Source organism: Falco biarmicus, chromosome 9, assembly GCF_023638135.1.
Source record: "Falco biarmicus isolate bFalBia1 chromosome 9, bFalBia1.pri, whole genome shotgun sequence".
Lineage (NCBI taxonomy): Eukaryota > Metazoa > Chordata > Aves > Falconiformes > Falconidae > Falco > Falco biarmicus.
In genome coordinates this window covers 4,813,939-4,825,323 of record NC_079296.1, presented here as the reverse complement: position 1 = coordinate 4,825,323, position 11,385 = coordinate 4,813,939, and positions in this window count along the sequence as shown.

Genomic DNA, 11,385 nt, shown 5'->3' with positions numbered 1-11,385 from the left:
GCAGAGCCAGCACGCTCTTCTCCCCCCACACTGATTTATGGATACCCCACTGCTCCCCCACTCACATCAGCCTAGCTGGGTCATGGGTCTGTGACACACACCCAAAGCCTCCACACCAACACCCACGAGTGGGGGTCCCATCCCCGCCTGCTGCCGTGGGGCAGCCCAGTCCCCTGGCCCAGCATGAGGGCACATGCCCGTGGAGGCAACTCCTTGGGGCAGCAAAACCAGATTGTCACCAGACCTCATTAGCAGCTTCTCAGGTAATGCTAATTGCAGTTCGTGCCAGAGAGGATCCCTCTTGGGACTGTGGCACCCTCCGGATTTGACCCACAGGGACAGGAGGGTGACAGCAAAGGGGAAGAGAGGTAGGCTGGCACAATGCCATGGGCAGACCCTGACCCCCACTTGCAGGGGGTATGTTTGCAAAATTGGGGTGCACAGGGGAATGCTGCCTCTGCCCCCTGCCCTGGCTCGCAGGAGCCCTGGAAACTTAGCCCTCATTTATAATTAAGCTCCCTTCCTCCCCTTCCCTTCTACTCTTATTTATTTTATTCTCCTTCTCCATTCACACTGCAGGGAGAAAGCACTGGAGGGAAGCTGTGAATCAGAGTCTTCGGCAGCGACTCCCGCAGCAGCACCGTTTCAAAGCCCCATTACCATATATTGACCCAGGCTCTGACAGCCGGAGCCAGCTCCACTGGGAAGGGTGAATTTCCCAGCACCGAGGAGCTGTGCGTCAGCTGCCTGGAAGCGGGTGGCTGGTGGCGAACCCAGTCAGCCTCTGGGGAGAAAGAGAAGGGCTTTCAGCTAAATAATTGCCCCACATATCCCTGCCACCAGTTTCAAGGGATTTGCATCCTGCAGGGATGACGTTTTCCAGGTGTTTTGCTTTCCCCTTGCTACTGAGGCTGCAAGCTCTGAGCAGGAGAGGCGCTCTCGTCATGGGTTTGCCACCTCCTCCTTGGGACCTTACACACACCCAGGAGCTGATTTCCCTACCTGGCCCATCCCTTCCTGCAGAGGGGTCCACATTAAAGAGCGATGAGACCACGCAACCAGGGCTTGATGGCTGCTCGTGGGGTACACAGTGGATTTGAGCAAAGCTGATGAGTATCCTGACCCCCACCTCCTCCTGCAGCACAGCCCACTCAGCGTGAGGGGATGGCCCACGGGGCCAGAGCTTGATGGGAATCAGCAGTGACACCACTGTGCACAGCAGTGGGGATGCTGCAGCTGGTGTGGGAGCTGCACATCCCCAGACTGGTCCAGCTGTGCCCCAGGCTGGCTGAGCCCCTTGCCAGGCACTGGGCACAAACCCTTGACTGCCCAAGGAGATGCCCTACACTTGCTGTGCATGGGCTGGGTGCTTTGGGCAGGATCCAGCCCCAGCTCGTGGTCTGGCACTGCTCTGGGCCTGGCTGCTGGTGGTGGCCCAGACTGAAAAACCCAGCTCAGCAATTCCTTCCAGTCATGCCTCCTTGTGTCATCTCTGAGGGCAAAGTGGGGAGGTGGGAGAGCCCATCCCTGCACAGACCCCTCCAGTCCTGTGACTGGCAGCCACCCTGATATGGCCTGAGGAGGAGTAAGGTCAGCCAGTGGCTTTGGTCCAACCCTGTCCCCTGTGAGTGTCCAGCAAGGGCAAGGGAAAACCGCACCGCATCTTTCCTGCACTGTGATGCCTACCAGGTTTGCACAGTGGCTTCTCGCAGTGAACCCTTTGTGCACAGACACGTTACCTTACCATGGATGTGCTTCACTCCTGAACAGGATGAAGAACTAAAGCTGGTTACAGGAAACCCCTGTCTCCCAGGGGCATGGACGAGCTTGAAGAAGGGTGTCCATAAGAGGATCAGAGCTGGGATTTTCCCCCAGCCCCACTGGTATAATGGGGCCCAACCTCAGCTGAAGCCCTCTGCACCTGGAGAGACTTCTCCCACTGCCCCAGGACTGTGGTCCAAGCATGTAGAGATGTGGTGACCAAGGCTGTGATGACACCCCCACCTGCTGTCACAGCTTAGGAGCCTTCTCCTGCCCTGGCATAACCTGCAAGGGTTAAGAGCCATGGAGGTGGTGAGGAAAAAAGGTTCTTCTGATTCGCTTAATGAACGTTAATTAAGAAGACAGAAGATAGCAGATTCCTTCAGGGTAGAGATGAAAGGCCTGTTAATTAAATCTAGAGAGAAAGCCAGGGCCGACTGATCCTCCTCCTGATCAGAGCTGACAAGGCAGGCACTGGGGGGGAGCGAGGTGTGCCAGAGCCCACCGCCTGTCTCCCACAGCGTGGCTCAAAGCCGGCAACACCGCCAGCTTTCAACAGGGTGCCTAGGCATGGGGCTGGGTGTCACCACCTGCTTACCTGCCTCCACTGCTCATGAGGTTGAGGGTGGCCCCATCCTGTGGGGCTGGAGTGGTACCCAGTGCTTTACCCCTGACTCCAGCTGCACGGTGGGCTGGTACAGTGAGATGGGCACACGCTTGGTTTCTAGTGAAACCTTCCCTAGAAGGGGTGAGCTGCCCCTGCTGTAGTGCTGGGTAAGACAAGCCTTCCCTCAGCCAGCTCCATCCTGAGGAAGAGGAGAAGGAGGTCTGGTCACCCAGCTTGGCAGTTTGCCCCAGTCCTACTGCCAAAGCCCACAGGAGCTGGGCATGGGTTAAGCGGGAGCAGGTCAGAAAGGCACCAGGTACCACTTTGTGCCAGTGCATCTCCATGCCAAGAGGGGCAAGTCTCTGGAGCCAGCTGCATCCCACCAGGACAGACCCCTCCGTCCTGCTCCCTGGGTTTTGGCACACATGCTGCCTTGCCCTCCCAGAGCTTGCAGCTCCTGCCACCAGTGATTTGCCAAAAGGGGCTTTTCTGCCTGTAGCCAAGACCCTGGGAGGCTGTTGCATGCCAACAGGATTCTACAAGCAGCCTGCTGCCTCTGCACCCACGTTCCCCACCAGCTTTTAGCCCAGGCTTATTTTTAAAAGCAGAGCAGCTGAGCATCCCAAATTACCCCCTTGAAACCGCAGCAGCCCTACCATCCTGCCCTGCCTGGCCCCTCTGAAGCAGTGGCTGTCCCTGCTCCCACCCCATCCCTCACCCCAGGGCTGGAGCAGGGATTAGAGGCAGGTTCAGCCACACAATGCCAGGAGCATTTCAGTCAGCACAGCCACAGCGCTCTGACGCTCTCCCGGCATGCAGAGGCGTGTGAGAAGCAGACATCTCCAGCACTGAGGGTGATGCGGTGCTCCTCACCTGAGGGAGCAGCCCCTTGGGTGAAGGGGAGCAGCCCAGGAGTTGGCAGCTCCCACTTCAGTTCTGCTCACCACAGGGTGAAGACCCCGTCGAGTGGGAAATGGCACGTGCGGTGTAAATAACGCCTGGAGCATCTCTTCTGTGTGCTGGCTTATTTTGTAAACCTGAACTTTGCAAAATGTCATGAAACAGAGAAATGGGAGGCCTGGGATGAGTAAATCTCTATTAGAAATTCCCCAGGACAGCAGCAGTCATGTTCTCGCTCAGTGATGGCACATTACAGCCCAACCCCGGCTCAGGGAATTGGGTCACGCGTGGCACTGATTGCAGAAAGTATTTAATTAACACTGCTGTAAATACGGCAGTAGCTATGCCAGCCAGACCACGACGGGGCAGGATGCTGCTCAGCTGAGTGAAGTTTTGCCAAGGCAGACAGGAGATGAGGGAGGGCAGAGAAAATCCAGCAGATTTTGCTCCCTGCCTTGCCCTAGCCCATGAGGGCCTTAGTGGGGGGCAAGATGAGGATGGGAACAGGGACATTCCCCCGTGTGAAAACATCCACTGAGCAAGAAGGCTTCACCATCAGCACCTGGACAAGCAGAAAAATCCCATAACTGGGAAACAAGCTCTCTGAGGCCAAGATACTCCCAAAGCAATTGCCAGGACAGCCATCACCATCCTCTTCCCTGACCAACAAATAGCCCGGAAATCACCTTTTCAGAACTAACCATCCCCAAATTTTCTCAGTACCTGGCAGACAGTGAAAATAGGGACATCCCAGCTTTGCTCATGCATGACCACCACCAGCTCATCATCTCAAAGATGAGCTGAAGTACACCAGATGTGACCGAGCCCAAGGACAGGGTGGCAGCCAGGCTATCACTGTCACCAGGACACATACCTCACCCATCCCATCAGGGCTGAGGACATCAAGTGCCACAATAGGAGGAAGAGCCAGGTCAGCGTAGGACCAGCCAGTTCCAAGCACAGCCAAAAAAGCCCTTTCCCCACCTGAGCTCATCAAGTAGCTTAATGATACCCACTAAAAAGCTGCAGAGTCCCTAATTGCTCATCAAATTACGGCTGCCCACAAGCGAGGCCAACCAGTACAAACCTCCTTGAAGCCTTTCTAACTAACAAGCAGGAGCTTAGGCTCTCCCAGCCCAAAAGCAGCATCTCAGACAAAGCCAACAGCCTTCCTGCCAGCCCACAGCCTCCCTTGATAAACCCCTTTAATGGGCTTGTTAGCATCACCTGAGGCCACCTCCATGGCTAAGGAGGCACATCTGTCTGTCTGTCCTCCCCTGCCTCCCTGCTGTGGGTGGGGAGAAGGTGCTTTTGCCAGTGCATCTGTCCATCTGTCCCCACTGTGGCAGGAGCCATGGGATGTGCCTAGCATGCTGCCCCTAACCCTGTGCTGGGTCCCTGGACATGTCCCCTGGGTACCCCATCCACAAGGTCACCTGAGCATCCCCTTCACCAAGAGGGTGGGTGACAGCTGAGCAGCAGCAGATGCCACCAGATGGTCGCTGCAACCAGAGACCTGGCTAAACCAATAACTGGGAGGGTGCTGGAGCCCCCTCATCTGCTAAGTGACCCCCTGTAGTGGTCCCACAGGGAGACAGGAGCGAGCTCAGCATGGTGGCATTGAACTCCTGCCCACAAAGCCCCCAGGACCTTTGTAACACTTGGGCACCTGCATTGTCACTGCCACCGTGGCTCGGTGGTTGCAGTCACTCCCTGGGCTCTCCCCTGAGAGGTGCTGACCACTCGCAACTCATCACAGTGATGGTTTCTTAGGGGGCTTTGGAAAAGCGGGCTCAGAAAGCACTTAACTGTTTAAGTCACCCTGAGAGCCTCTCACGAGCGCTTTCTGAGCCCACTTTTTTTTTCAAAGCCCCACCGAGAGCCCATCCCTGTGATGAGTTGTGAGCATTCAGCCCCTCTGCCGGGTGCTGGCTCTCCACAGCAACAGCCTCCCCCCGCCCTCCTCTCCCTCCCATCAATAAGAGATGGTCCAATATACTCTGTGACAAATAAGACGTTGTTGTGATACCTTTGACTTTAAAGCAGGAGAAATACCCACGCACACCCACCCAATGTGATCTACCATGTCACTATATTCCCAAGCGTGTCACCCCGGATCGGGGCTGGGGCTCTGATTTAATATCCTCATGGAAACCGCTGCCCTCATCCAATTACCACGGGGATTTTGGTGCAGTCAGCAGCTGAGCCGCCAGCAGCCCCCGGCACGGGAGAGAGCCCCACAGGGGACTGGACCCACACTGGTCTGCCCAGCCACCCCCAGAAGTGCTGGGGGGGGTGTCCTAAGTTAATTTGCCACCCTCAGATAGGGGCTGTGCCAAGGACTGGGTTAGACTGGGAAGCACTGGTGGGAACTGGGAGAGCAGCAAAGGCAAAGCATCGCTCCAGGCGGCGGCAGAGAGCTCTGTGGGTAGCATCCCCGGAGATTTCCACTTACAGCAAGACTAAAATCCCTCTGTTTCATACTCAAATGCCTGCTGCTCCGAATCCCCCTCCAGCCACGGAGCCTGGATGCTCGCTGGTAATCCTGCATCATTTATTTTCATTGGCTGACAGAAAGAAGTGCTGTCAGAAAACCAATGTTAGCTATGCTGGCTGGCATATAAAATGTTGCCTTAATTGTATTTTATTTGGCAACAAGAAAATAGAAGCAGAAAAAACCCTCCAGATATTGCCCCCCCTCCCCCCCTTTTAAAATTTCAGGGTTTTAATTTTATGACTATATTTATAATAAAGCCCAACAAAGCACATTGAAGTAAGAGAAATGATATATCCTTTTCAGTGGCACATGATCTTTGGATATACTTCCCAGCCTATAAATATTAAGACAATTTAAAAAAAAAAAGGAAAAGACTGGGGGTTTTTTGTTCATGTCAACTGTGATTTTTCAACAAACAAAACCACTGTTTTTTCCAGCCCTTGTTTCCAGCCTTCTGATCTTTAAAAGTGAAAACAGGGAAGTATCATACATCCAAACCAAAATAACAAGCATCACAGAAGAGCTCCACTCCCTCCAGCCCAGGCCCGGGTACCACACCGTGTCCTGCTGGGATTTTACACTTTCAAGGACATTTTCCATTGCAGGGAAGTTAGAAGAGCAACTTCAGCATCTTCATCTGCTTCCCAAAAACCGCTATAATTGATTTAGTATTGAAATTGGAGGAAGAGGCTGGCTTGTGCTCTGCCTCTCCTGACACCAACGGCTGGCCACCGTTTGGGGTTTCCCTGACCTTTTCCCAGCATCTCCACAAGTCAGGAGGATGAAACCTTCCAAACTACCATGACGTTTAGAAACCACATCTCTGCCATCAACACATAAACCTGAGGATTTCTCTGTACCACCTGGAATAAAAAAATCTCGAGTCTTGCCTAACCAGCCTGGCTCAGCTCAGCCACCCAGCCGAGCATCACGAGCATCCTTCAGGTACCACTGCAGATGCATTTGCTGCACAAAGCCACTGCTCACGCCCAGCGTGGCAGCGCTGCCTTCGAAGCGCAGGGTGCTGCGTGTGGCACGGGGGGGGGGGGGGGCTCCAGGGAAGGGGTTAACGGGTGGGCAGAGGCAGCACTGGGGGGTTGCTAGGAGACTTGGGGCTTTAGGATGCTGGATGTGATGCTCAGCCAACCGAGGAGTCCTCTGAGGAGTAAATCTGCTAATTTGGGCTTCATTGATTGCTGGGGGTTAGGGGTGGATGTGGGTACAGCTGAGCAGGGCTGACCCTCCTCCTCCAGCCCCGGACCGATGTTTTCCCGTCCTGCTCCTGCAGTTTCAATTAAACCGATGAATTAATCTCTCGCAATAAACTCGGCTGCTATTGCTGTTTGTGTTGGGAATTGTAATCATTTTTCTGGCAAACGTAACAATTAAACAAAGAGGTCTTGGTAGCTCAGCAGGGAAAGCTGGGGCTCCCCCAGACTGCCGGCTGGGATCGGGGTTCCCCCCCCCCCCAGTTAGCTTTTACCAGCCAAAAGCCTTTTGCGGGGGGGCTGCTGGTAGCGAGGGAGCTGGGGGAGGCACCGCTGCCTCCCGCTCACCTGCATATGCTCCTCCAGATGGCCTGGGCTGCTACTTTTCATGTGGGAAAAGGTTTTAAATTAAAACCTTGCCTGTGTTTTCTGGAGGTTTTTTGGCTATTTCCCCCCCCCTCCCCTCCCTTTCCAGAGCTCCGGCCCATTTGCCATCATTAAGTATAGATGGAGTGGCAGTGCAGCGGAGGGGGGCTGTGTGGCACAGCAGGGGGCTGCAAGCATAGAGCAGGGCTCGGTGGGGGTCTCTGGCCAGGGCTCTGCCCCACAGAGGCAGCTGTGCACCCCACAAGGAGCCCCTTTCAGGCCCAGGTCAGCACTGACTCTCTGCAGCCCTCCTCTCTGTAGAGCCCCCCACGGACCCCCTCTGCCAGCCCCTCTCATCAGCTCCAATGCCCCCTGTACCACCGTCCCCTGCACCACTGGAGGGGCAGGAGGGCTCCCTTGGATGCCTGGCACTCTGGATATCCATCCCAGCAGGATCAGACCTGGCTCTGCTCCATACCAGAGTCGTCTCCCACCTGGCAGCTGCTCACTCTGTCCCCCCTCACCAAGTGTTTAGCCCCCGGCTTTGCAGGGATGGGATGGGGGGGACACAACCTTCCCGCTCATCTCCAAGCCCAGCAGAGGAGCAAGACCCACACAGGGGCAGGATCCTGCCCCTCCAGGGACTCCAGGATGCCAACTTTTCACAGAAACAGTGGATTACAGCGCATCAGCTCCAATCAATAGTCTGCCGCGGCAGAAAGCAAAGAGAAAACAGGAACAAAAAGAGGTTTCACAGTAGCGAAGGATTTGGGGGTTTTATTGTGTTTGGAAGGGAGGGGGGGGAAAGCCTGAGAAAGGGCTGGGCAGGGGGGGCGGGGGGACACAGCGGGGCTCCCCACTCACTAGGGCACCGCCGCGGGGTGGGACCCTCCAAAACACGCATGGTGCCAGGGAGAGCCCATGGGCATGGATGGGCGCAGGGTGGGCATGGGGTGCTCCAGCTCCATCCAGCACAGCGGGTTTGACTCCTTCTTCCCCAGGTTCAGGCATCCACAGCAAAACGCTCCTGGCTCCAGCCACCCGAGTGGGGTGAAGGGTGGAGAAGGGAGTTTGGCAGAGAGAAGAGAGGTGGAGAGATGCTCAGCTCCTCGTCTGGTCCTGCTGAGACCCTCTCAAAGGGTGACCAGGCTTGGAGATGCTCTGGACGAAAGGAGGACATTAAAAACGTTTTTTTTGGAAACCCAAAGATTTTGCACAGGGATGAGCAGAAGAGACTCCCCGGGAGCTGCTGCCACCAACCCACTTTTGGCTGCAGCCCAAGACCTCTTTGCAGGTAGTTTGTCTCATTGTCTGAGCTATCGATTCCTCCCGGGGAAAAAAGGGGCCCTGGCACAGCGAGCAGTGTCACTAAATGAGGGACAGAGCGCTCTGCCCTTGCAAGAGAGGCTCTTTCCCTGGCAGCCGAAATGGCCTTTCCCCACCGGACCAGGGTGATGGGGAGCCTGCACAGGGGCTGGAGGCACCCAGTGATGCTCCTGTCCCATGCAGGGCCCCCCCGGCAGCCAGACTCACAGCAGGGAGAGCACCCAGCGGGGAGATGGCAGGTTTTGTCACCCCAGGGTGGGCAGCCTGGCAGAGGACCATCCGGGCATCACAGCGCTCTCCCCGTGGCTGCTTGGGATGAGGCTCACGCACCTCCTCTGCATTCTGCGCTCTCGCCGGCGCAGGGGCGAAGAGCTTTGAAGGAGCTGCCCTTTCATTATTAATATGATGATGATGTCTGACACTGTGTGCGCAGAGACGGCTCTCTGCCTCCAGTGGCACCATGCCAAGAAAAGCGCATGCTGTTCCTTGGGGAAGGGTCGGTCCCCCCATCAGCCTTTCCCCGATCCCCATCCCCACTCCACGGCTCAAACAGTAAATAATGGAGTGGTTCTGGCCTGCACAGCCCCTTGCTGGATTGGACCCATGGGACATCAGTCCTCTCACCAGGTCTGACCCCGTGATATCCTGGGGATGCCAACCAAGCGCTGGCTGAGCACAATGAGGGGGAAAAGGTGCCACCAAGCCTTGTCTGGCGGTGTCCCACTCTGGAGGGACCTGAGCCCAGCCCCTGCCTGTCACCACCACTGCAACTCTGCTCACTGTCTTGGACCACAAAATAGAAGATAGTGTCTGAAATTTTTTTAAAAAGATTCATTTTAGTGCACAGGTCCGATCCCATGTTTCTTCAGTCATTTTCTGCCCCCAGGCCAAGCTGGGACCCCCAGGCAGCGTGGGCAGAGCCGGCTCAGGCAGGGAAAACGCTGCCAGGAGCCGCAGCTCCCAGCAGGGCCCACAGCCGTAGCAGCCTGCCAGCATCCTCACATCAGACCTCGCATCAAACCTCGTGCCCGTTTTTGCCCTCGGGCCGCATGAATCATCCCCTCCCTCTGCCTATCGATCTGGGATGGGCTGCTGGCAGAAACCCCCTCCCCACCCACTGCCAGCCTCCAGGGGGGCCTGTGCCCAGCCCTGCCTGGCCACCGTGTGTGCCCACCTCCTCAAGTGCATGGCTGCACCCTGAGCACCCCATCGCACAGCCCACGCGGCTGGATCTGGGGCTGTGGGGCCACCAGGCGTGGCAGGGCTGGAGCTATGTGGCTTGGCTGGCCTGGGATGCCTCTTCCCGGGTCCCCAGCACCACAACTACAGCCAGACCCCATGACGGGTGACACGGCTCGGTGTAAGTCAGTGCTGAGCCAGGCCAGTGTCCCCTCTGGCCCCTGGCCTGCCTCGGCAGCGAGCACAGGCAGGGCTCACCCTGAGCATCCATCGTGCAGAGCCCCAGCAGCATGGCCCCCTCGGTGACACAGGACCCCCAGTCCCGCTCACTGCCGCAGCCCGGGGAGCTGCGCACCAACCTGGCAACCGGGACCAGCACCAGGACCCACCAAGCCGGACCCTGCACCCGGGTCAGGGTGCAGCGGGGGCACCGCACGCACGGCGGGGGCTGCGAGGGGCCAGCCCCCTTGCACAACCCCACTGGCTGGCTCCCACACATCCCGTCCCGCACCAGCCTCCACCATTCAGCTGCGGGTTATGTCAAGGTATGTTGGATTGCAAATTAAACGTCAGCTCGCTGCACGGGCCTGACTCCATCTGCAGAAAATGAGTTGCTGGACTTGGAGAGTGTCCAGTTGTGCAGCTCGGCATGCCTAACACCCAGGGCTGACAAGCCACTGAATCACTCCTCCCCATGCTGCCAGGCCACATGAAGCCAAGATACATTTCTTTTTAATGATAAGTTTTTATTGTTTGGAATTCAGCTAAAACAGCCTCCAGGGCACCCACGGCCTCCTGCTTCCAGAACGGCCGTGCGGCATGGGGGATGAGCCCGGCCAGAGCAGGCACACCAAACACCCCACCAGTGAAACCAGCTGGATGGTCTCAGCTCTAAAGGGAAGTCCTTGAAAACTGTTTGCGGGGAAGGAGCTGGGCTGCTGCCATGAGCAGTGCCCGGTAAATCCACACAACATCGCTGCAGCCAAAGGCAGGATTTGCACCTGGCTGGGAGACAACATACACACACGGGTGCCCGGCTGCTGGAGCCAGGGCTGTGCTTCCCTCCCCACCCCAGAGAGCCCTTTGGCTGTTTGCTGGCCTGGCACGCACCCAGCTCTTCCCAAAATGGGGTGTGTGTCCTGGAGGGAAGCTGCTTGGACCCCCGGCCCCCAGCACACACAACCTGCCGCAGGGAGGCAGCCCCCACCCCAGTGAACGACATGGGAGCTGCTGGGGGGTCCCAAATGAGGCTGAGCTGCGGGAACAGAGACCCAGGCGGCTTCAGAGCAACCCCCAGCTATGATGTGCTGCCTGCCCAGGGGGACAGCCCCACGCTGCAGGAGTGTGAGTGTGCAGGGGGGCTGCAGGCCCCCCCCCCAGGAGGTTTCCCAGGGGCTTTTCAGCATTGAGACAGAACCCAGCCCCCCCCCAGCTGGATTAACACAGGGCTGAGCCACCACTGCTTTCACGATGCTCCTCTGAACCTCTTAGCAGCGCTCCTGTCCACAGGTCAGACAAGCAGCCAATACAAGATTTAAGGG